The sequence below is a fragment of the Alosa alosa genome, chromosome 6 (assembly GCF_017589495.1).
Source record: "Alosa alosa isolate M-15738 ecotype Scorff River chromosome 6, AALO_Geno_1.1, whole genome shotgun sequence".
NCBI lineage: Eukaryota > Metazoa > Chordata > Actinopteri > Clupeiformes > Clupeidae > Alosa > Alosa alosa.
Window position 1 is genome coordinate 3,567,629 of NC_063194.1, and position 23,593 is coordinate 3,591,221.

Genomic DNA, 23,593 nt, shown 5'->3' on the forward strand with positions numbered 1-23,593 from the left:
ACCACCATCACCACTACTACTACTACCACCACTACTACCACCATCACTACTACTACTACCACCATCACCACTACTACTACTACCACCGCCACCACTACTACTACTACTACCACCATCACCACTACTACTACTACTACCACCACCACCACCATCACCACTACTACCACTACTACTACCACCATCACCACTACTACCACTACTACTACTACTACTACCACCGTCACCACTACTACTACTACAACCACCATCACCACTACTCTAGTCCATCTACCATGTTGCTTCGAGAGCTCTAAAGAGAAGGGTACATTTCATCAAATATAAACCATCTTTCTCCAGGTTTAAGGACTGTACCTTTAAGGAATCACTAACCACTCTCTCTGCATGTGGTTACACTAAGTCCTTAACTGTATGTTAACATGTTTCTCTGAGGTTTCCCAGCATCTTCCCTTTTCTCCATCAGCTGAAGGAACTCCACTTTGGTGTGTGTGTGTGTGTGTGTGTGTGTGTGTGTGTGTGTGTGTGTGTGGTGGTGGGTTAGGCATTGTCTTTTTTTCCCGGACTCTTAGCTCCCACTCTTAACTCAAGGTCTCTCGATAATGAACCGGTTACTCATTTCCTGACCTCTTCATTACAGCCAGACAAAAAAGAAACACAGGAAATCAAAAGCTGCTGTTGTCTCATCAGACTATATGAACTGAGAAAATTTCAGCTGAGAAAGACACTGATACTGTGGCCAGACTTAGCACACTAATGGTCATTTTGCAGATACACTTGCCAAGTAAACACACTCCATATGCTAAGTGAATTCAGCACTGAAATTAGTCATAGATTCAGTAGGAAGTCCCATAATAAGCCAAGTTTGTTCAAAGTTCAGTAGCTGTTTAAGTTTGTTCAAATCTGACAGAATCCAGTGCATAGGCTAGGCCAGATTGGTTCCCAAAGACTGGGTCACGACGCAGAGGAGATTTTATTTGGGTCGCCAGCACAATTTATGTTGTGTAATAGGCCTAACTTATACCATTTAGCCAGTAAAGTTAACAGTTTTCTATTAGGATTTAGTTTGTTAACTACCACCGTCACGGCCCTCTGTACAATTTTGCATTTAGAATAGCTCTGAAACTGGGAGGTGAACGCCTCGCAGAGTAGACAGCGTGGACATCATGAAACATTTCTGTGGGGCGCCTGCAATGGACCTCACAGTTGCAAAATGCAAGGGACATGAATCAGCCTTTTTGCATTTGCGATTAAAATCTAGTTACCGTGCTGTCAACTAAAGCAGACATCCATATACCGGACATGGCTATTCAATTTGCGTCATAGGCAGTAAATAGTTTCAATTGTAGATGTACTCTTTAAAGTTAATAGCAACCTCCTCACATTCCTTATTATTTCGGATTTAAAAAAGTATAAAAGAACATAAAAAAAGTTTGAGAACCTGTGGCCTAAAACAATGTTGTCAATCATGGCCACTTTTCAGACCAGACTCCGCAGTGGCGAGTTTTAAGACACGACAGTATTTCAGCACATAGGACTCCCACTATTCACAAAGGTCCTCATGCACTGGCAGAATTGGATAGCACATAGCCGTTGGCCTAAATGTCTCTGGTAGTGAAACTCAAGGGTAGCTGAGCTTCACTGATCACGCCCATCCATCTCCACTCTCTCCTCTCCTCTCCTCCCACTCGCCTATTCATCACCCCCTGCCCGTTCTGCTCTGTCATCCAAACGTGCCAGGTCTCGGCCCGCAAAGCTGTGAAAAGCTCCTGACAACATGGGACAAATCCCACGCCGTCCGAGAGAGCGCACCCATGTGGAATGGCATCTGGAGACAAAGGCAGGAATCTCAGACATCTGCATGACGCACACACACACTCTCTGTTTCCCTCTCTCTCTCAGTCGCATACACACACACACTTCTTCACAAACTACACACAAATCAACAAATCACCAAAAATACACCTCTTCAAACACCCTGTACCACACACACACGCACACACACTTTACAAAGACATGCAGTTGCACACACTGACAGGTCCTAGACACAGCTGCTACTCTTGTGCCAATAACAAGCTGCAGACTGTTTCCTCACATGGGGACAAAGAACAATAGCCTCCTTCACAACCAAGCACTGCCCTTCAACCTGCATCAACCTCAGTCCTGTCACACACAGTACAGTGAGAAAAAGAGAGAGAGAGAGATAGATAGATAGATAGATAGAGAGAGTGTGAGGGGCTACCTAAACACGTTGTTGTGGTTAATCTGTCGAAACCGCATTATCATTAACTGAGACAAAGGCAGCGTTTAACCACCACTGTAAGACTACCCGTGCCATATTGTATGCAGGTAGAGTAGGGTGCAACAGGTGTTCATTGCCTTGCAAAGCTGATGCAAAAGAGAACCACACAGAGAGGTTTATACACGGCTTCTGCTGCAGGCAATGCACAAACAATCACAGATTTTGGCTTTGTTTGTACAGAGAAACCAACTTCTGCCAATTTGTGATTGACAAAGACAGAAAAAGTATAGATTTCAACAGATGCAGGAAATTGCTAAAGAAACCTCACTGTCCCTGTCTGATGTGTAGGCCTTTGAAGGGAAACATAAAAAACGACCAAGGCGCCAAAGAGCAAGGTGACACGTCTAGCGACTGAATCAAGAAAAGTCAGTGTGACTGAAATGAGTCAGTATGGACGGCAGGGGTTATGAGTATCTGTAGAGTTTGGATACAATCAGTCATTACGATAAGGCAGTGTTTCTCAAAGTGTGGTCCGCAAGCTATTCCAAGTGATCCGGGAACAGACGTGGTAAAATATAATATAGATGAGTTGTTTGCAATATTGAACCAACTTGTATGTAAATCCAAACAGTTCTGCAATACTATAAGATATGCCAGTTTAAATCATATGAATTCTGACACAATAAGCAAAGTGCAAAGACAATAAAGCAAGGTGGTTCAGTGAGTAGGCCTATTGTGTAGGCTAATATACTATTGAAGTAAGTCTTTTTTTTTTTTTTCTAGGTGGTCCGGCGTTTCTTTTATTGGTTAAGGGGTCCTTCGTCTGAAAAAGTTTGAGAAACACTGCGATAAGGTATTCTTATCGAGTCGCATGGTCGATGCTATGCACACGTCTGTCACGTTGTTGTGGTTGCGGAGGCTCCAGGATTAAGTCGAGAGCGACCATTCCCATGGTGATGCGACTCCTGTTTCAGATCCGCATGCGTATGCGCTAACTCATTCTTTCAGGTTCTCACAGTTCCACTTCGCACCACATTCATTAGAGTCAGGCGCTCCTAATTTGTTTGTGTAAGGCCACTCGGAGGCCCGCCGTCACCACGGAGAACTCGCCGTCTTTCATCGGGGGATTTGACAGCGCGTGAAACTTGACGGGCTGGTTTTGCATGGAAAGCCGTCTCGACGCATTCCTGCTCCCCTGGACACACACACACACACACACACAGCATCCAAACACGAGCATAGCTAGACAGTGACGTTGAATGTGTACTTCTGTTCAGGAGACAGTTTTTTTTTCCCCCCAAGCTAACATCAACCATGTAGCCAATTGCCCGGATGAGTTCTGACGTGTCTAACATGAGAAAGCAAAAAGCAAGAAAACGCTAAAGAAAGAAAAGCTTCATGTCTTATCATCCTTGCAGTTGCTATAGCTTGTATCTGTGGTTAAGGAACTGCTTTTGTCTGCTTGTTGACCCTATACACATACACACACACACACACACACACACACACACACTCACACTCACATTCACACACACGCTCACAAACGTACACACACACACACACTCACACGCCGCAGCACTGGATGTGTGTTGAGATAACAGAGTGAGATTAAGAAGTGTGAACAAGGGGCTGGTGGTTGCGGGTCGGCCGGGAAGGAAAAACCCGTCGGGCTGTATTGTTCCACATGCAGAGCGTGCTGCTGCCAGCCTATTTTAAGGCCAAAGGAAGTGACCGTACTGACAGAACCAACATCCTGTTCAGACCTCAAAGCCCACCAAAGAGACCAGAGAGCTGAAGAGAGGTGAGAGAGAGAGAGAAAGAGAGACGAGATCAGAGAGAGAGTGAGACAAGATCAGATTGAGAGAGAGAGAGAGAAGAGGAAGCTAGACAGATGGGGAGGAAGCATGAAACAAGAAAGAGCGGTAGAGCAAGCAGACTGAAGTGGTGAATAAAAACTAAAAAGACATAAAGACAGCACAGCAAGGGGATTCAACAGGTGTCATTGCTACAGTAGGAAATCACATCAGACAAGCTCGGGTGTTTTGCAATATAGAACTACAACAACTATGCAATGCTTTTTTTTTTGCTCATGCAAGCACACATTCACAAAGCCAAGCTGCTTGAGATAGATATGACTTGCTTTACATCTTGATGCTCTGCATCTTATCTTGCAGATTATTCATGATGACAAAGTAAATCTAGGGATCTGGTCTGAACAGCTTGTTATTTGTGCAACTGGAAGGAAGTCGCCTGAGATGCACATGTTGTTTTGTATCAGTCAACTGCTATTATTGGTGCCACTCTATATGATGCAATGCATTCAGTTTGGGTGCTGAAACACTCAGTTCTTGTTTTTTCTTCTCTGCTCTGAGTTTCGTCCTTTTCACTCTTTCCAAAAATAGTGTGTATGCTTTTGCTGTGGTTGTGTATGAGGTGGTGCAGTATGGATGTGTAGGAGGAACGTTGTTATGGATGAAGTATTGGTCTTGTAGTGTGGAGGAGATGAAATCGTTGATGGTGGTAATGTGAAGAAGGTGGCCTGGCTGGTGTTGGTGTGTATGAGGTGGTGTTACTGTGGATGGTACTGTTGACTATAATAATGGATCTTCAGATAAAAAAAATTAAGCCTTAATAATTCATTTTTAAAACATGTCTTGGTCTGGGCCCGGGTTAAACAAGTGACACTGTAACCCCCACTCCCCTACATCAGACACCGTCCATTTCCACCTTTTCCGTAACTGACAGCAGCACAAAGACCCCAGGTGTTGTTTGTATTTCCCGACAACACCTGATAAGCCCCAATTAGCGCTCCTCAGGGCCAGCCTGACAACCAGGGCTCCACTCAACACCTGTTACCTGGCGCAGGACACAAGTCTGCAGGCCATATCCACTTTCCCCTGGGTTCCACATCCTCTGGGTTCCACACACACCTACAGATCACACACACATACACCTACAGATTTCATACACACAAACAGATTTCTCACACACACACAAACCTACACTTTCAACTCCTAACATACAAGCTATTTGCATTTCCTCAACACCCACTCAACACACACCAACGGTACACACAAAACCCTCACACTGAAACCCACATGCCCACACACGATACACAACACGCACACATCCACACAAAAAATATGCCCTTTAACACACATAACAAACCATAAACACATCCATACACAAAACAAAATGCACATCCTGTCTTGCTATAGAAAATGTTAATTTGTGACACTTAAACACAAGAGTCGAATTACAATCTTGTTTAACCACCAGTTATGAGCCTAGTGTTGGTGAGAGAACTGCTTCTCTCGCTCTCTCTCAACGGTCTCTTTTGCCTGTCTGTTTCTGTCATGATCCACACATGCGTCATGTAATGTTCTACAGGCCATCTATTTTCAGGCTGTCTACATTTACATTAACTCCATCTGCAGTATTGACGTGATAACCACTCCACACACACACACACACACACACACACACACACACACACACACACACACACACACACACACACACACACACACACACACACACACACACACACACACACACACACCAGCGCTCCTTCCACTGTGACCTTCCTCCCCCCCCACTCCCATGGATGGGTGCCCTTCCACTTTCCGGCTTTTAGATCGGTGTGATGGGCGTGAGAGGGGGTGTGGGGTACTAGGAGATGCCCTCTGCGGCTGCTTTTATCTCTGATTGGGTGCCCTCTGAGCCATTTCTGGCTTAATGGGTGTTAGCACGGGCCAGTAAGTGCTCCCTCTCATGCCCCTAAGCCCCAGCAACACCCCTCTCCATAGTGGGAATGTGCCCCTCTTACTAGTCTCTCTCTCTCCCTCTCTCTCTGCAGGAGGTTAGCTAAAACCTCAACCACAGCAGAGATTAGAAAAGCGACTGTAAGAAAGGCACCAAATAGGAAGGAGAGAGGCGAAGTGTACTTCTGCGTGGGCGCCACAGAAACTGTATCTCAGAGAGCAGCTTCGACTGTTCTCACTTTCGAGACCAGACCTTGTCTTCACGTAATATTGTGCAGGTGCCGATGTGCTTTTCAGTATCTCCGTCTGTTATGTCTGTTAAATGTCCCTCTGGATGAATGATGAATGAAGTATCTACCTATCTATTTATCTAGTATAGCATTGGCAACACCTCATCTTTAGGCTACACTCTGGAAAACATTTTAAATAAGGGGTCACCGCTGGTAAATAAGGGGTCACTGCTGGTAAATATGGCGTCACCGCTGGTAAATAAGGCGTCACCGCTGGTAAATTCATAGCACTAATAACAACAAATTTTTTTGTTACATGTAGCACTGTACAGCCCTGGTATAGGTCTAGTCTTCATAATTCAGTCTTTATTATTTATAATTCACAGCATTTAGAGGAAGTGAGTCTGGGGCTGTGGAAGAAGTTAGAGTTGGAGCTGGAGTCGAGAAGGATTCGACCAGGCTGCCAGGCCTGACTCGAGTGGGGCTGTGGCCTAACAGGAAAGATCCTTGAAGCTCTGCTTCAACCCTCTCTGTTTGCGGCATTCACCCATAAAGGTTTCTCTACACGCCAATCGTGAACTCTATCTCTTTCCACTCTGAACGATCTTCCAACACTCGTTTTGCAGAGGAGAGAAAGCCACAGAGCGCACAAACAACAGTTTGCTTTCACATCCTCTGTTTCGCACATCCACTCACTAGATGACTGTCTAGAGTCTAGACCGCCAGGCTCCTGTGGCTGTGAGTCTCATGGGAACATGTAGCGTCCTTGTCTGTGTGTGTGTGCACATGTATGTCTGCGTGTGTGTGTGTGTGTGTGTGCATATGTATGCAACGTGTGTGTGTGTGTGTGTGTGTGTGTGTGTGTGTGTGTGTAACATTAGGCCCAACGCCGGGAGCAGCATCGTCAGCAGCAGATGTTCACACCGACTCACCCTCAATCTGACAAGTCATTAGGCAGGAGAGTGATAAGGAGGGGGACAAGGAAGGTGAGGCCGAGAGAGAGAGAAAGAGAGAGAGAGAAAGAAAGAAGGAGAGAGGAGGAGTAGAAAAGGAGATAGAGCAGAAGCAGAAGGGAAAGGAAACAAAAGGGAGAGGGAGATCGAAAGAAAGAGGGAGGGAGGGAGGGAAAGAAAGAATAGAAGGGCGAGGGAGAGTGAGAGAAACAGAAGGAGGTAGAGAGAAAGAGGGAGGGAGGGAGGGAGGGGGGAGAGCGGGCAGGTTGTAGCTCGTCATGTCTGCCCCAGCTGCTTCACACTGAGCTGCTAATGCTGGACCTGCCACTGGGGCTCAGGGGGACAACACCCCCCAACCTGCTCTCCTCTCTTCACCCCCCCACTCTCTCTATCACTCTCTCCTTCAGTCTGTCTCTACCACTCTACTTTTTAGTCTATCAGACTGAGTCAATCTCTTGTTCTCTTTCAATTTCTCGTTTTCACTCTCCCACTCACTCTCGTCACTCTTAATCACATGGGGCATGACCGATTACTCCACTCTGTTCACAGCCCTGTCTCTCTGTCACTCTTCCTCCTTCCACACTTTCGTGGTCTCTCCCCCAGTCCCTCCTCCTTGCCTTTCACTCCTGTCTGTCCTGTTCACTCTTTCTCACTTTTTTTCCTGTCACTTTTGTCAATCACCTCTTTCACTCACACACACACACAGCGCGCCCTCAGGCCAACCCGCTCCCCACACACATGCACACACATGCACACGCACACACACAACACACACACGCACATCTTTGCCCCTGAAGCGCCCTCAGGTCAACCCGCTCCCCACACACATACACACGCACGGCGTGTTCGATCGGCGCCAGCACACTACGTAACATTCTAGGAAACTCCCTCGCTGGATCATTGACGTTCTAAGAGCTGATGGCGGCTGGCTTTTCCAGCTTAGTTTCCGACCTTCAGTGTGGAGGGACGGCGGAACTCCCAGAGGGCCTGAGTGAGGCGACTGGAGGGAGTGTGGCAGCAGCGCTGTGCCAGGCGTCGCCTCACCAGCAGCCACACAGAGAAGCAGAAGGCTGGAGAGAGGCTTGCTGCTATCCCGGCTGCTGCTCGTGCTTGCCGTGAGATATAGGTTACCATGGTTTGACTTGTGGCTAGAGGTGTTAAAGTGATGCTGCTCATGTTTACGTGGCCATGGTAACAAAGGTTAGGTTGGTAGTGCCTGGGTTCACAGTCAAGGGGGGTTGCTGTTGATGGTGATGATTATATGCAGCTCTGCCTGCCTCTGTGGTCTAAGTAAGGAAGTATGTCGCACCTAACCCGTTTTATCATTTTTAATAATCATTAGGCATTAGCAATATGCTGAATTGGAAACAACCTACTTCTTTTTCTTTTTTTAAAATACACCTTCTGCTATAATGCTGAGGAGTGGCAGCACTGAGCCTTGCTGGTAATAAATGCAGAGGTTAGGCCTGCAACACATCATGCTGGTGTCCTGGCTGTCTGCTGGAGACTGTCTCCATGAGGGGTGTCATGACGACCAGATGGCCCCCTCCCTCCCTCCCTCTCCTGCCCTCTTGCTGGGGTTATCTCAGGTCTGACAGGGGACAGCTGATAGGGATGTTCGAGATGGTACAAAAACACACTTAGAGGCATGACAACCTTCCAACAAACCCCCACCTCCCACATACAAGTACACATGGAGCCACCTGCAAAGTCAGAAACACACATACCACACAATTAAAACATACACATGCACAAACCCCACGCACAAACACATACAAATACAAACACACACACACACACAAACACACAGCTGTAACACCATCTCCTTCTGCATGCATGCAAGACTCGCAGGCTTGGCTTATGCATTACCAGTTTTATCTGACAGCTCAATCTTTGCTGTGGCTGGTGGCTGAGCATCTGTGTCTTGGGTAAAACATTAAGCCCATCTTTGCCCCGCACTCCCTGCCTATACACACACACACACACACACACACACACACACACACACACACACTATTTCTCTATTGCCTGACTGAATGGAAACAGAACTGGGGATATCCAGTGAAACTTCTTCTGAGCAAAAAAAAAAAAAAAACACAGTAGCTTGAGCTTCTCTTGTCTGATCTTCCTACTCAAAGGGAAGAATGAAAAGGTCATTTTTACCAGTGTATAAACTTCTAAAAAAGTGTATAAGCCATCTAAAATGCCAGTGCAAGAGAAACAGGAGACTTAAAATGATGCAACAGTGTTTTTTTTATCATGCCTTCTGAATGACATCATTTTTGTTTTTGTCTCAAAATAAACGGCATATTGCACCATTTAAGAAAGAGATTTGGCATAGGCTATCACACAAAAGCAAAATCACAAGAGTGGGAGAGAAAGCAGAAATGGGGAAAATTCTGCTCACAAAAGTGGAAATTTGTGCCTACGTCAAGCTGAAAGGTTCAGACGATAGTGAATTGAAAGTAACTTGGTTGCATGGTTTTTGTGGTGAGTGCTTCTGTCTTTAGTCGTGCTGCTGGTGTCAACTTCAAAAGGTGGCATAAATGTCCCTCCATCATCACCAACGCAGCAGTAACCTTACCACCACGAGTAAGGTGGCAGCGATTAGAGGGACAAGATGTAAAAAGTGATTAAAAGCCGCAACCACCTTCAGAACAAATGACAAAAACTCCACCAATTCATACCAAATGTTTGTACATAGAAAAGCGATGATGAAATTATAACTGCAAGAGCTATGACTAAAGCTCAGTCATGAGGCACTTCAGAAATTCCGTCTTTCAAAAAAAAAAAAATTCTGCATTTTAGACTTAAAAATGAGATTTGTATCTTACAAAAACAACATGGAAACATGACAGTGATATGGGAGGCGTTGAGCGTCTCTGCAGGACTGGAGGAGGGAGCCAAGTACAGCCCTCCGTTATGCTAATTTACGGTATTTGGAAATTCATTATAATTTCGGCACGGGCCCATTTGAGGGAGGAAAGAAGGCAGAGGGGGCTTGTGTTTACCCTTTCTGCTTCCTTGTAATTAAGAGAATGTAAGCCGCTCCACTCCTGACTTCCCAAACCAGTCCCTGATGGTGTTGCAGTGGGGAGACTGGTGAGGAGCAGGCTGGTTGTGTGGTGGCAGTGGTGGTGGTGGTGGCTGCACGGTGCGCCGTGGTGAAGTTGACCAACCGGCCGACCGACCGTCTCAGCGGTGGTGCTCTACGCCGTCTGTCCCCTCCGCGCGACCGTCTGGCTGTCTAGGTAGCAGCTGCCTCCGTGGCTTTTTCACGGCTGTGCTTGTTAGCTGGTGTGGCTCGGAGAGCTGGGGACGTGGAGGAGGAGGAGGAGAGGGGGAGGGAGGGGCTGGGGGATGGGCTCTCACAGAAAGAGGTCCCAGAAAATGCTAATAATGATGAAAACAGGGGCAACGCAGAGCCTCGAGGAGCACCTACCCCAGTGATCGACGGCTCACCCAATCTGCCCCATGGGGGGTGGGGGCAAAAGCTAACGGAAAGGTGACAGGTAGGTGGGTGGGGGCTCCTGGGTCTGGTTTCTGGCAGCTACTGTAATATATTCACCCTCCCGGCGTTCCTGTCAGCCCCCACCCCCAGGCATGCAGTTTTTAATTAGCCTGAACTATTCTCTCTCTCTTCTCTCTCTCCTCTCTTTCTCTCTCTAATTTTGTGTGGCCTCTTCCTCATTCTCTTTCATCCTGCATTTGTATTTACGCGACCACATCTCCCCTCTCTACTCGCCCCCTCTCACTGTCCCCACCTTGAACCCCAAACCCCCTCCCCACAGACATGTAAAACTCACTGCACAGATCAAAGCCAAAACGCCACAAAGAGGTGATTAAAAACTCATCGGGCAGGATTAATTTTAGGAGCACTCTGAGATGACACGTTCTGCACTGCTCTTTATACTAAGTTCTTCTGACACATTCTTTCCTCCGCTGCCTGCTGAGGGACTCAAGGAGGACTCATCCTTAGGCCCTCGGACCCGTCCCTAAATCCTTAAAGGAGTACGGGAATGTTGGGAAATGAACATTCTAAAGAATATCTGGGTTCATTGAATTCAACATAGAATTTTAGAACCTTCAATTGTTGCGGAATGGAATCTTATGTTTGAATGTTTAAAAACCTACACATTTAAAGGTGCGATTTGTAGGATTGTTACCGAACGTTCTGTAGGCCAAAAACACTGGAGAACGTTCTCAAGACTACCAGATGCGAGCCTCTTCTGGGTTGCCAGATGTAGGCTAATGAAGACTTAGCTAACGTTAACGTGACCTGCAGCTGCTTTAACGTTTCTCCAACAATGACCCAGCTACACATTACGGAAACAGTGAAAACAAAAAATACCTCTCTAACCAACTTAACATATTTAGCTGAAGTTAGCGATGCAGATGAAGTCTAGCCTAGGCTACCTGTTGTGGAGAAATAGGGCCAGCTCTGCGTCGGACTTGATATTCTTTGTTTGACGAAGACTTCACCATCTCAGGAAGCTCCTCCGATGTCCACTTAATTTGTTTCTTGTTTTAATTTTGGAGATTTGCCTGCCTTTCGTTGGCGTTCATGACTACAACTGACAGCTGTTGACAGTTGGCCTTTACTAATTTGGCAACCCAAATAGGAGGACGCGCTAGCTCTATTCTAGAATTAATCGTTCAAAACATAAACGAAAATTCCAGGAGATTCCGCCCCGTAACTCATTTTTTTTCATGGGTTTTACAGGGTTTTATAGGTTAGAGTAATGTTGTCAAATAAGCCATTACTTCAATTCATCGTGTTTCCTTACTCTCTGACAACATATGGTGATCATTTTTGGAATGGTTACAGTTTATTTTCCATTATTTCCTACATACTGGTCCTTTAAGGGTTAAACTCACTCCTTATTAGGCCATGACAGGCTCTGCTCTATTAGTTTACAGTGCTCATTGAGATCAGTAATAAAAGGCCCAATCCAGGGGGCAATCCATCGCCTCCAGACATATGCAGAAGTCGGAAGGAGGAAAAGGGGGATTTTTAAGAAACCTGGCAACTTCTCACACACAGACAGAAAGATTAATTAAAAAGGTGTTCCAGATAAGAAGAAAAAAATTGGATGTAAAAAAAATCTCACTGGCAGGTCGTGTTGGATTCACAGGAGCTTGTGAGGGAGCTCTGATTTGCCTGCCGGCCTGCCTAATGCTAGTGTTGACACGCAGGCAGGCGTGAGGGAGGAACTGAGGGAGATCCGGCCTCTCTTGTCTACCAAACCAGGCTAACAGAGATCTAGATCTGGATAAGAGTTTAGAGGCCACCTCAGATTTCAGCCGTCCTTGAGCTCCTTCTCTCTCTTGTTCTCACTGTGCCGCTCCCTCTCTCATACCCTCTCTCTCTCTCTGTCTCTCTCCTACTCTCTCTGTTCCTCCCTCTCCCTCTATCTCTTTCTCTCTCTCACTCTCGCTGTCTCTCGCCAGGCTGGCCTCTCGTCGACACAGGAGGGGGATATCCTCTGTGCGCCATCTCTGAATGCACGCTGTGATCCCCTTTTGTCCGACTGCTGAGCTCCAATAACACGCCGTTTCACCAGGAGCTGAGCCAAGTTGAGCTGCACCCCACCCCTGCCCTCGCCTGCTCTCTGCTGCTTTATCACAGGATCCCCTGCTTTGGGGTTATGTGTCCACGTGTGTGTGTGTGTGTATGTGTTTATGTGTGTGTGTGTGTGTGTGTGTGTTTATTTGTGTGTGTGTGTGTGTGAGAAAGAGAGATAGAATGACTGTGTTTACACTCAGTTTTTGTTTGTGTGTGTGTGTGTGTGTGTGTGTGTGAGCTTCTGTGTGTGTGAGTGTGAGAAAGGGAGATAGAATATGTGTGTGTGCACTCAGTTTTTGATTGTGTGTGTGTGTGTGTGTGTGTGTGTGTGTGTGTGTGTGTGTGTGAGCTTCTGTGTGCGTGAAAGAGATAGAATGTGTGACTGTATGTACTGTACGTGCACTCAGTGTGTGTGTGTGTGTGTGTGTGTGTGTGTGTGTGTGTAAAAGAGGCTGTATGAGAAGTAACATATAGTCAAGATCATAAATCCCCAGTGATGTCCGTGCAGAGTGTACATGAACCACATGGGACAGCCATAGGAGATGGGAATGGAAGATAAAACTCAAAGAACAAAAAGACAAGACAAGGAAAACAAGAACAAAGGTGAAGAGAAAAAGAAAGAAGAACAATAAAATGGTAGAACACAAATGAGAAGTATACTGTCTATAAGGGTGCCCATATAGGTACACAAGGGAGAAGTATACTATCTATAAGGGTGCCCATATAGGTACACAAGGGAGAAGTATACTATCTATAAGGGTGCCCATATTGGTACACAAGGGAGAAGTATACTATCTATAAGGGTGCCCATATTGGTACACAAGGGAGAAGTATACTATCTATAAGGGTGCCCATATTGGTACACAAGGGAGAAGTATACTATCTATAAGGGTGCCCATATTGGTACACAAGGGAGAAGTATACTATCTATAAGGGTGCCCATATAGGTACACAAGGGAGAAGTATACTATCTATAAGGGTGCCCATATAGGTACACAAAGCCATGCTGATTGCATGGTGCCCCTGATAAGCAGATCTCTTCAGGCTCAGTCTCCAACAGACACCCAAGAAAAGACGGAGAGAAATAGGAAATAAGCTATGGAGGCAGTGGGGAGCCGTGGAGCTGGGCGGATAATGGCCTCCATCCCCACGTTCATCCCTCAGAGTCTTAAAGAGAGACACCTAATCTCATGCAGCCCCATCTCATTCTCGCACACACACACACACACTTACTCATTTACACATACACATGCACAGAATCAATCACACACACACACACAGAGAATCAGACACCCACACACAAAATCACCCATATGCAAGCCCGTCTGGACCCAAAGACTTCCAGCTGAAAGTGTGAAGTGTTTTTATTCTCTCTGAAATTGGTGTTATTTCATATAGCTCTGCCGTGAAGAGAATGGAGGCACAGAGGCATCTAGACAATAAAGCCTCTTGTGCTTCTGAAGTCTGCCGCCGCCGCCGCTGCTTTTTCCATCTCCTCACATAAAAATGCAGGATATGCACACTATTTACACTCCTCCATTGAGTTCCCCTTGGCAGCCAGTCAAATGCAACAGAGAAATATGGGGCCCTATACAAAATTAGATTAAAATGTCTGAACTGGTGTTTTAAGGCCGCTTAATGGGTCTGCCTCGGCACGTAACGACCCCTGATCCGGTCGATTGAGGCGAAGCAGCACTGAGTGAGAAGGAACAGTATATGAGGGATCATCCCTATACGTAAATACATAAATTCCAGCTCCTCATTCCCTCGTGGGGACGGCGGAGCTCTTCCCAACGTTCGCCCCAGACCTCCCTGGACACATGAGAACATCAAATCCTCCTGAGACAGAGGACGGTCGTACTCTGTACCACACACACACACACACACACACACAGGGAGAGTCCGATCTATAGGAGTCACTTTCCCGGTAGCTTCCACCAGATAGGAGCTTAAATGGAGAGACCTGTCAATTTACTCATGGAAACCCAAACAGATCCATTGCGTTCTGCTTTGGTACACTATAGCTCCTGTGTAAATCCAGACACAGGAGTCAGTGGAATATCAATACTCCATTGGGGAGGTTCTTTTCATTTGGGCGGGTGAGGTGGTGCAGAGTGCTCCGTGTTTGGGGCAAGCTGATGTACAGAAGAGGAGATTTGATTCAGCGAGAGACAGGATGCACTTACAGTCAGTCTGCCACAAAATGGAAGGAAGCAAATAGACAATCACATTTACCCAAAATCACATTACTAGTCAAACTGTTTACGCTAGTAGTTGGGTTTGTGTGTTGGGCCTGTGTGTGTGTGCGTGTGTGTGTGTGTGTATCGTGTGTATGTTGCGGCACTGGATGGGCTGCGTGTCCTGTCTTGTGCAGTCAGCCACATGCTTGTGTGAATGAGTGGGTCTATTCCATGTAGCTTATCAGTTGCCATGGGACACTTCAGTGGTCTGTTTACGGTTTAAGTGCTAATACATTAGAGAGCTGAGCAGTCACAAGTCTCTCTCACAAGTATTAAACTCATTAAAATTTACAAGGCTTGCCATAAACAACAAACAAACAACCCTCACATCCCAGCCATGATATATTCATTCATTGCATAACTACATTTAGTGGAATGAATGATTTTTTTTTAAAAGGTTAAAAATATCCATCAAACTAGATTCTATTCTAGAAGTGATAAATTGAGTAATGTCTTTTAAATAGACAATAAAGAAATAAAACTTTAAAACACCAGCATGGCCAGAGACCTTCTTGTTTGGCCAGCTCAATAAACTACTTCAAAAAGGGGGAATTTTAATTGCATTCGTTGTGAAATCAGTTGACCTGCCTTCATGGAGGACAAAAAGCATTTTTTCTTTCCAGTAAAGTCCTCTCATCTCGGGCCAGTGAATGAGTGCGAGAGTAGTCTACATGTCCAGCGAACCCCCACCACCACCTCCATCACATTCACTTCCAATCAGCAAAGCAAGAGGCTTTTGTCTTTTTCTTTGCTGATCCCCTACTGAGTTTCTCCGAGATGGTGGAGCACCCAGACATCTGGCTATTTTCATGCTAAGCGGCAGTAGCCTGAGCAGGATCTCCTCCATCTTAGCACTGGGCTCTTTAGACATTCATGAATGTGCATTAGCATGAGGATGAGGGCCCTGGACTTATCAGAGGAGAGAGCCCGTGGTGGCTAATCAGGCTTGACACAGCTCAGAGAGCCCTCTTGAGCTTCCACTTCCTCAGGACTGCAAGACCCCCCCACCCTCCAACACACATACAACTCCCTGAACCCCACCAAGTATCACTACTGCTTCTCTGGCTCTCGCTGAATTGGACTGGGGGCTGCGGGGTGGAGGGGCCCAAAGTGACTTGGAAGGCCCATCCAGCTGCACAAACAAAGCCAGGACAGGATATCAATCCAGAAGAAGAAGAAGAAGAAGAAGAAGAAGAAGAAGAAGAAGAAGAAGAAGAAGAAGAAGAAGAAGAAGAAGAAGAAGAAGAAGAAGAAGAAGAAGAAGAAGAAGAAGAAGAAGAAGAAGAAGAAGAAGAAGAAGAAGAAGAAGAAGAAGAAGAAGAAGAAGAAGAAGAAGAAGAAGAAGAAGAAGAAGAAGAAGAAGAAGAAGAAGAAGAAGAAGAAGAAGAAGAAGAAGAAGAAGAGGTGATGGAGGGCAGTGTTGGAATGTGGCTGTGGTGGACATGTCCACATGTCGGTCTCTACCTGCTCTGGGACACGGAGAGTGCAGCTCCGGGCTGCTGACTGGAGCAGACAGCAGGGGAGTCCGACCACAACACGACTGCTTTGATTAACGGCGCAGCACACAACACGGCACACATCCCGATCCCATCAGGCGTCCTCCCAAGGGCCCCCTTCATCCCCAACCCACCCTACGCCGCACAGTGCTGCGCCACACCGCACCGCAAATCCCCCAGAAATACTCTCAAACCCTCCTATTTCATTTCAGATGCAAAGATGAGATTTCCGCTGGCCAAACATCCGTGGCGGGCTTACAACAAAAACTTGTCATCAAACACCCACACGTCTTATCTGGCTACGTGAAAGAATTTTCAATTCCTCAAGACAGAAACTGAGAAAAAGAGAGCAAAAGACAGAGAAAAAAAAATCAAGCTTAGCCTCAAGTTCACATGACTCACAGATGTTTTTTTCTCTCTTTCTTGAACATCACCATAAAACATTACATCTGACCACATCCCTGCTGTCGAGCTGCCGTGCCTCTTTACATGTGGCCAGGGGCAGAGAACCTGAGCCGAGGTCCTGCCACCAGAAATGAGGGCTCTTCTCTCGGTCACTCACTTACTAGACTGACTCAAATTTGTACCTGGGAGCAACGCAGAGGAGCAGACGAGACGAGGGACCACAGGAACAGTACCTTTTAAAGCCATCTGAGTTGGCCTGGCTACGGAGGCCTTAAATCATGTGTGTCCTAAAATGGCCAACTTTTATCCTCTCATCCCCCAACACTAACTGTCAGTTCGCTAAATATTTATAAAGTTTGCCTGGGGAGCACCAGCAGTGTGTCAGAGAGTGTGAGATAGATACAGTAGATAGAGAGAAAGAGCCTGAGAGAGACAGAGAGAGATACAGAAAGAGAGCGAGAGAGAGAAAGAGAGAGACAGAGAGAGCGAGAAAGAGAGACAGAGGGGGCCTAAGAGAGAGAGAAAGAGAGAGAAAAAGAGAGAGAGCCTGAGAGAGAGAGAGATACAGAGAGAGAGAGAGAAAGAGAGAAATTGTCCTGAGATAGAGTACAGTGTGTTCTGTGTGCGTGTGTGTGTGTGTGTGACTGTATTCTGCTGACTGCATATTGAGGCTATATGGAAGTTAGCATCTGTTACCAAAGCATGCACATTTGCCCCATACATGTGTTCAACAGACAAGGTTTGTTTGTGTGCACATATTGAGCATACAAACTTCCCATAAACTGTACACACCCGCACACACACTCCCTCCCTCCCTCCCTCCCTCCCTCCCCCTCCCTCCCTCCCTCCCTCTCTCTCTCTCTCTCTCACACACACACACGTAATCGAGTCACTGTGGCACACTGGCACTGTACCCCTCAGCTTTGGAACACTCCCCGTTCTTGGCTTGGAGACAGCCAAGCTGCAAGTCGGAGGCTCTGAGTTGGAACTTGCTCTCCAAGCAGCTCCTCAAACAGAAGGCGTTTATTTAGCTCCAGCTGCCACACCCTGAGAAAGTGTTTTTCAGGCATGGAGGAGAGGTGGGTGGTGGTAAGGCCAAGAGACAGAGAGGAAGAGAGGGGGGGAAGAGAGAGAGAGGAAAAAGAGAGAAAGGGGGAGGGAGAGGGATCACAGCCTGCAGTCCTGTTGCCTCTGGTACCACATGGCACCATTAATATCTCTGTGAAGGCCAAAAAGGGGGGGGTGGATGGGGGTGGGGTTAACCAGTGCCCATAGGCTCTCAGAAATGGCATATATTGATTTGTGTAGCAGGAGAGAGAGTGGGGAACATGGGGTGGGTCGGGTGGGGTGGGGGGGAAATCACTAGCCTCCCATTACATCCAGTTAACTCTGCAAATCCCATCAGCATCCGATTCGGCGCAGTCAGTTAGTCCCCATGGTCAGGCCTCTTTGTTCCATGTGAATCTTTTATGTGGCCTAAAATGGAGGGGGGGTGGACACAACAAACACTCCAGATCCGGCCTTCCCATAGGATCAGCTCTGTTTCACAAGCTGGCCTCAGGAGGCCTTCCTCTGCAGCCGAAACCCAGCGGCATACACACACCACACATCAACTCTCCGAAGCATCTGCCCCGCCCAGCTTGCTTGACATGGTCCCACCCCGAATCCCCCTACACACACACACACACACACACACACACACACACACACACAATCACGTGACCCAGCCCCCAAAAATCCCACACTTCCAGTTCCCACCACTGGCTACATCACGCATTTATTTATCCTTCCGTTACTTATACATCTGTTTATTTATTCGCTTGTTTACTTAGGGAGGCTTCCCATGCACTCTTCACAGCTCACCTCTCAAACGTGTCCAGTTACATATGTGACCCCTCGAGGAATCATCCGGTTTTAAACGGGGGGAGGAAGGCAACTTCTCAGTAGGTTTAGTTGCTACGGAGGCCTTAAGGATGGCTTTTGAGCTGTGTTCATCAGTCAAATTCTCACCACACCAACAGAATAGGCTGCTGCATGTAAATGTGGTGGCTTGCATTCTGTGTTGTGAGTGAAAGCCACTGTCACTGAGGTCATGGTCAACATGGTTAATTGGCTAACACTACATCATGGGTAGTGTGTTCTGTGACTGCCTGCATATCAAAGGCTTTGCCATCTAAATCAGCCAGGTCTCCAGAGGCCAATTCAATAAATGTTATGATAACTCACTCAACCATTCTCACCTCATAATGAGGTCATGATCAATACGGGGTAATTGAAGGTTAATTGGCCAGCGGTGCATTCTGGGTAGTGTAGTCTCCACCTGCCTGCACAGCTGGGGTTTGGGCTAGCTGGTTGGGAACTGAAGTGTGTAAAATTATGAAGAGAGTTGGCAGCGGTGGGCAGTGGCGGTGTGGCGGGTTTTGTTCTGGTTAAATGAAGCGTCGGGTCACATGACCCCAGAAGCAGACAGTAGGCCGCCCGTATCAGGTTCCTATCTGCAGAGCCCAGCTCCCCAGTGGAATGGGAAAGTACTGTGTTTACCAGAGAACACAACACCACCCCACCGATCAGCACTACCTCATTGTTTAACCCCCACCCCCACCCCAAACACTCACTCACTCACTCACACACACACACACACACACACACACACAACAAATAAGCCTAGGCGACACCTCTCTCTCCTCCTCTCGCCATCATCACAGCCATCAGTGAACCTGCCAACAGTCTCACTCAACACCTGATATTCCTGCTGTCCTGCTTGTGTTTGCCCTCTCTTCTTCTCCACACCCATGAAAACTGATGTTATCATGCTGCATCATTTGTAGTCTTTATGTGGCAATCGGCCATCCCCCCACTGTGCGCTTTCTTTGTTTTGTCTGAAGGGCCTGCTTGGCTTTTTCTTTATCGAGGTGCTTTCTGCAGGGATAACTATTTTAAGCTAAAGGGAGTGGCTCCATGATTTTCTACATATATGGGTGAGATGGAATCGGGTCACACAGCTTTTATTACTATATTGCTTGTTCTAGGGCATCTGAGTCCCGTAACCACAACATGTGCAATTTGCTAGACACACCTCTCTACCTCCCCCCTAAATACCCACCTCCACTCCACATTCACAGACATACCAATTCTGCCCGCTGTGTCATTGCTGTCCTCCCCAGACTTAAATATCCTTTTCATTGTTTCGAAGGATGATAAGTATGTCAAGAGAGAGCGGAGACCATGGTGACCCAAAATCTGTTGCTTTACAATGTAGCACATGTTGCTGCCAAGCAAGATTGAAAGTAGCAGCAGAGGTGAAAGAACTGCACATAAAGGAGTGACCTAAATTTGAGCATTTTGCATTAATCAGTCTGTCCACTACTACATAAAATGCAAAGCCACAGTTAAAACCATAAAGCAACATAAATCCACCACAGTTTATTTAGGTCGCACTGGGAGATTAAGATATTATATTAATTTAATGATTAATTTAACAATATAGCCTATATTAGGACAGGTAGTTCTATATTAAAACAAGAAACCGCTGTTTAGTGCATAGAGTTTATCCACGCGCAATGGAATTGTCAGTTTTCCTGACCACTGAACAGATACTGGCAACAGCACTGATAGTATAATAGTCTTTTGTCTGATTAATACATCCTTAAAGAACAATGCGACCTTTACAGAGACGGATGAGCGAGTCTCTACAACGGGGGTGTGCAGCAGGTCTTGCAACGGTCAAAAAACCATAGCGCAGCACCCCGCGAAGCACAAACCAAAGCTGCACAGTGCGGTTGGTAAATGACAAACTAGTGACTAGCATAGCTACGTTATGTTTTCAGCCCCGGCAGCGATGACGGCTTGGAGGTTAATGATTAGAACATGTTACACATTAAGGTACCTACAGATTACGAACCATCTGTCGCTTTACTTTTATTCTAATAATTCGTCCATGTTACCGACGGGAATTGTAACTGTTAAACTAACTGTGTTAGTTAAATCATGATAAGGGCACTGGAATAAGCATTCACTGCTGACCGATACACATCAGAGATAAGGTTATCTAGGCTATGTTACTAACTTCTGGGGCTAGTGCAAATAACGTTAGTGAGTTAACGTACACGGGGAATGTCATGAATGGCCTTTAACACGTCTATACAATAACTTACAAACAATAAAATGTGATAAGACATTCGATTCACAAACAGGTTTCCTTTAATGTTAGCTACCGATAGTCAAGTCGACGCGCTAATATTAACCTTTCAACGTGTAACGTTAATGAGCACTGATTAGAAACAAACGTTAATGTTGAGCTTTGTCAAATTAGTTTGTTACTTTTGTGAAGGAGACTTACTTTAATATAATGTTAGGCCAATGTGTGCTACAAAGTTCATTAGAATGACAAACGTTAAGTCGAATTTTATGAGATGCTTACTTACCCCATGTGCGATACAAGATAGTCAAACGAAACGTGCTAGCCTTGTAAAACTTGACTGAAATCCTCACATCAGGCTCAGTAACGTTAGGCTATTTCCAGGTAAAGGGCAAGCTAACGTTGCGTTACCCAAAATGTAAACTTCTGTGAACAGTCCGCACAAGGTAACGTTAATCAAAACTTTTTCCGAGCTGCGAGGGATATGTCCATTGTTGAATCTATAGCTGGACCAAGTTTCCTATTGTAAATCCAAGCACAATTCAGAGGAAAAGGCTGAACGCGTCTTCCTCCACCGGCATTAAGATAATGTGCGGCACAGAGCACTTTCTCTTTTGTTGAGATAATTCTACTCTGGCCGTCTGATTGTCCTCCACAACAGAGCTCCACATGCTATCTGAGACGTCAGGGCGGTGCGAGCAGTGTGGGGCGACTGCAGGACTACACAAGTCCCACACACTTCGCACACACCACTATTGACTTATGAAAGTTAATTTTTTACAATGGATGTGATGGGGCAAAAGCGCCTCGCGAAATTCATTCTATATTTTCTGTAAACTTAAGTCAGCGATAGGGTTTAAAATCACTCTTTTATTGTAGCTAGGTTATTTTCTCTCTCCCTCCAGGGTACAAATGAACTCCAGATGTTTTTCTTCATTTTTTTTGTTCCACCTCCTCACTTCCTCCCTCACTCTGTGCAGAGGCTTGTACTTCTCATGCCTCTCAACTCAGCTCCCCCAGGGCTGTCCGACTCAGCAGCGAACTGGTCCCTTTGGGGGTTTCTTCAACGTAGGGGCACAGCTGTTTAACGAATTGACACACTTGGAGCATCTCTAAGATAGGCTACATGGGTGCCTTCATGAATTCTGTTTTTTTTTTTTTTTTTTTTTTTTTTTTTATCTTATAGGCAATGATAGAAATGGCCTATTTATCAGATATCCCTAAATTGTTAATACAGCCCTATACCTAAGCTACCATTTAACCTATATTTACAAAATGGCCCAGCCTACAATAGGCTACATTTGAGTAGAATGCCTTAGATTGATGGGCTGTCAACATGTTACATCATGCCCAGGCCTTAATCTGTGGCTACATGCTCTGTTTTGAAAGTAGGCCTATTACTAACTTGGATATGCCTTCGACTGGATTGTTCCACCTTTTTGTGAGTCACACATTGAACTTTGTTGTCTGGATGAAATGCTGACTCAGTTGTGTGTCTACGCAGTAGTTTTTAGGTGAGAATTTGTGGGTCTAACCATTGCACATTCGGCCCCAGGTGTAGACCAACTCAGATTAGCCACGGCGTGTTGGATATCAGGACTCTGTCATATCATGTTCTTCCAGGCTAATGAAGTTAATATGCCAGGCATGTTGATACACACACAGCTGTAAAATTAAGTGGCTTGTTAATACAAGACAAGACACATTTTTACACAGCAGGGGTCATGCTCTTTATTTTCTCTTTCTCATAAACTTGTGGCAAGTAAGATGCAACAACTGCAGGAGGTGTGGTGGTTGAGGAACAGCATCGTGTGGTGGTTGAGCTACAGCTTACCACTAAGGTACAGCGTAGAACCCATATACTCAGGTAACGAAACCACTGCATTGCACACACACCCTCTTTCCAACATTTGTCTCTCTCACGGCTGGCATAAACAGCATTATCTGGCGCCTGTCCGCTCACTGCTGTCGGGCAAACAAACACCAGCACAATGCACACACACCTTGTGAGGCTTTGGGAGCGGATCAGTGTGTGTGCATTAATAATAAGCATAGGCAGAATGCTGACTTGTGAGGCTATCCAGATGAATCTTACCCCCTATTGCTCCTCACTCAGCCTGGGGAGGGGGTGTAGAGACTGGGGATAGGGGGTTGGGGGGTCAGGAACCTTGACCTCACTTCCTTTTGCAGTCACTCACAGGCATTGCATTGTCTGTGAGAATGTGACAGACCCTGTGGGACACCCACACATCTGGCTGCTGTTATGACCACCTCTGCCACCCCCCACACCCCCAATTCCCTTTCTTCTCCAGAGGAAGGCTGCTGTTTGAGTGTTCACCCTGCAGGAACCCCTGGTGGGTATTTATGCCTGATGCGGTCATACCTCAACGATGCTGTCTCTGTGTGTGTGGCTCTCAAAATATTGCCGCTGAAAAGCTAGTCCGTTACAGTGGTTACTTGGTTTCCCCCTACTTACCTCAAGTTCCTGTTTTACTGTAGCTGTGTGAATCGTTTTCATTATCTTGCTAACTCAACCAGTACTGCACCAACTTAGTATGTCATCAT

The 23,593-nt window shown here is 46.2% G+C and overlaps 1 protein-coding gene across 1 annotated transcript in view; it reads right to left on the minus strand.

Moving 5' to 3' along the window:
- Positions 1–21,913, minus strand: part of s1pr2 (sphingosine-1-phosphate receptor 2) — a 26,411-nt gene extending 4,498 nt beyond the window's left edge. The window contains exon 1 of the mRNA XM_048246830.1: positions 21,315–21,913. The gene's annotated coding sequence lies outside the window, so the exon portion shown is untranslated. The remainder of the gene's footprint in view (positions 1–21,314) is intronic.
- Positions 21,914–23,593: the final 1,680 nt, after the last annotated feature.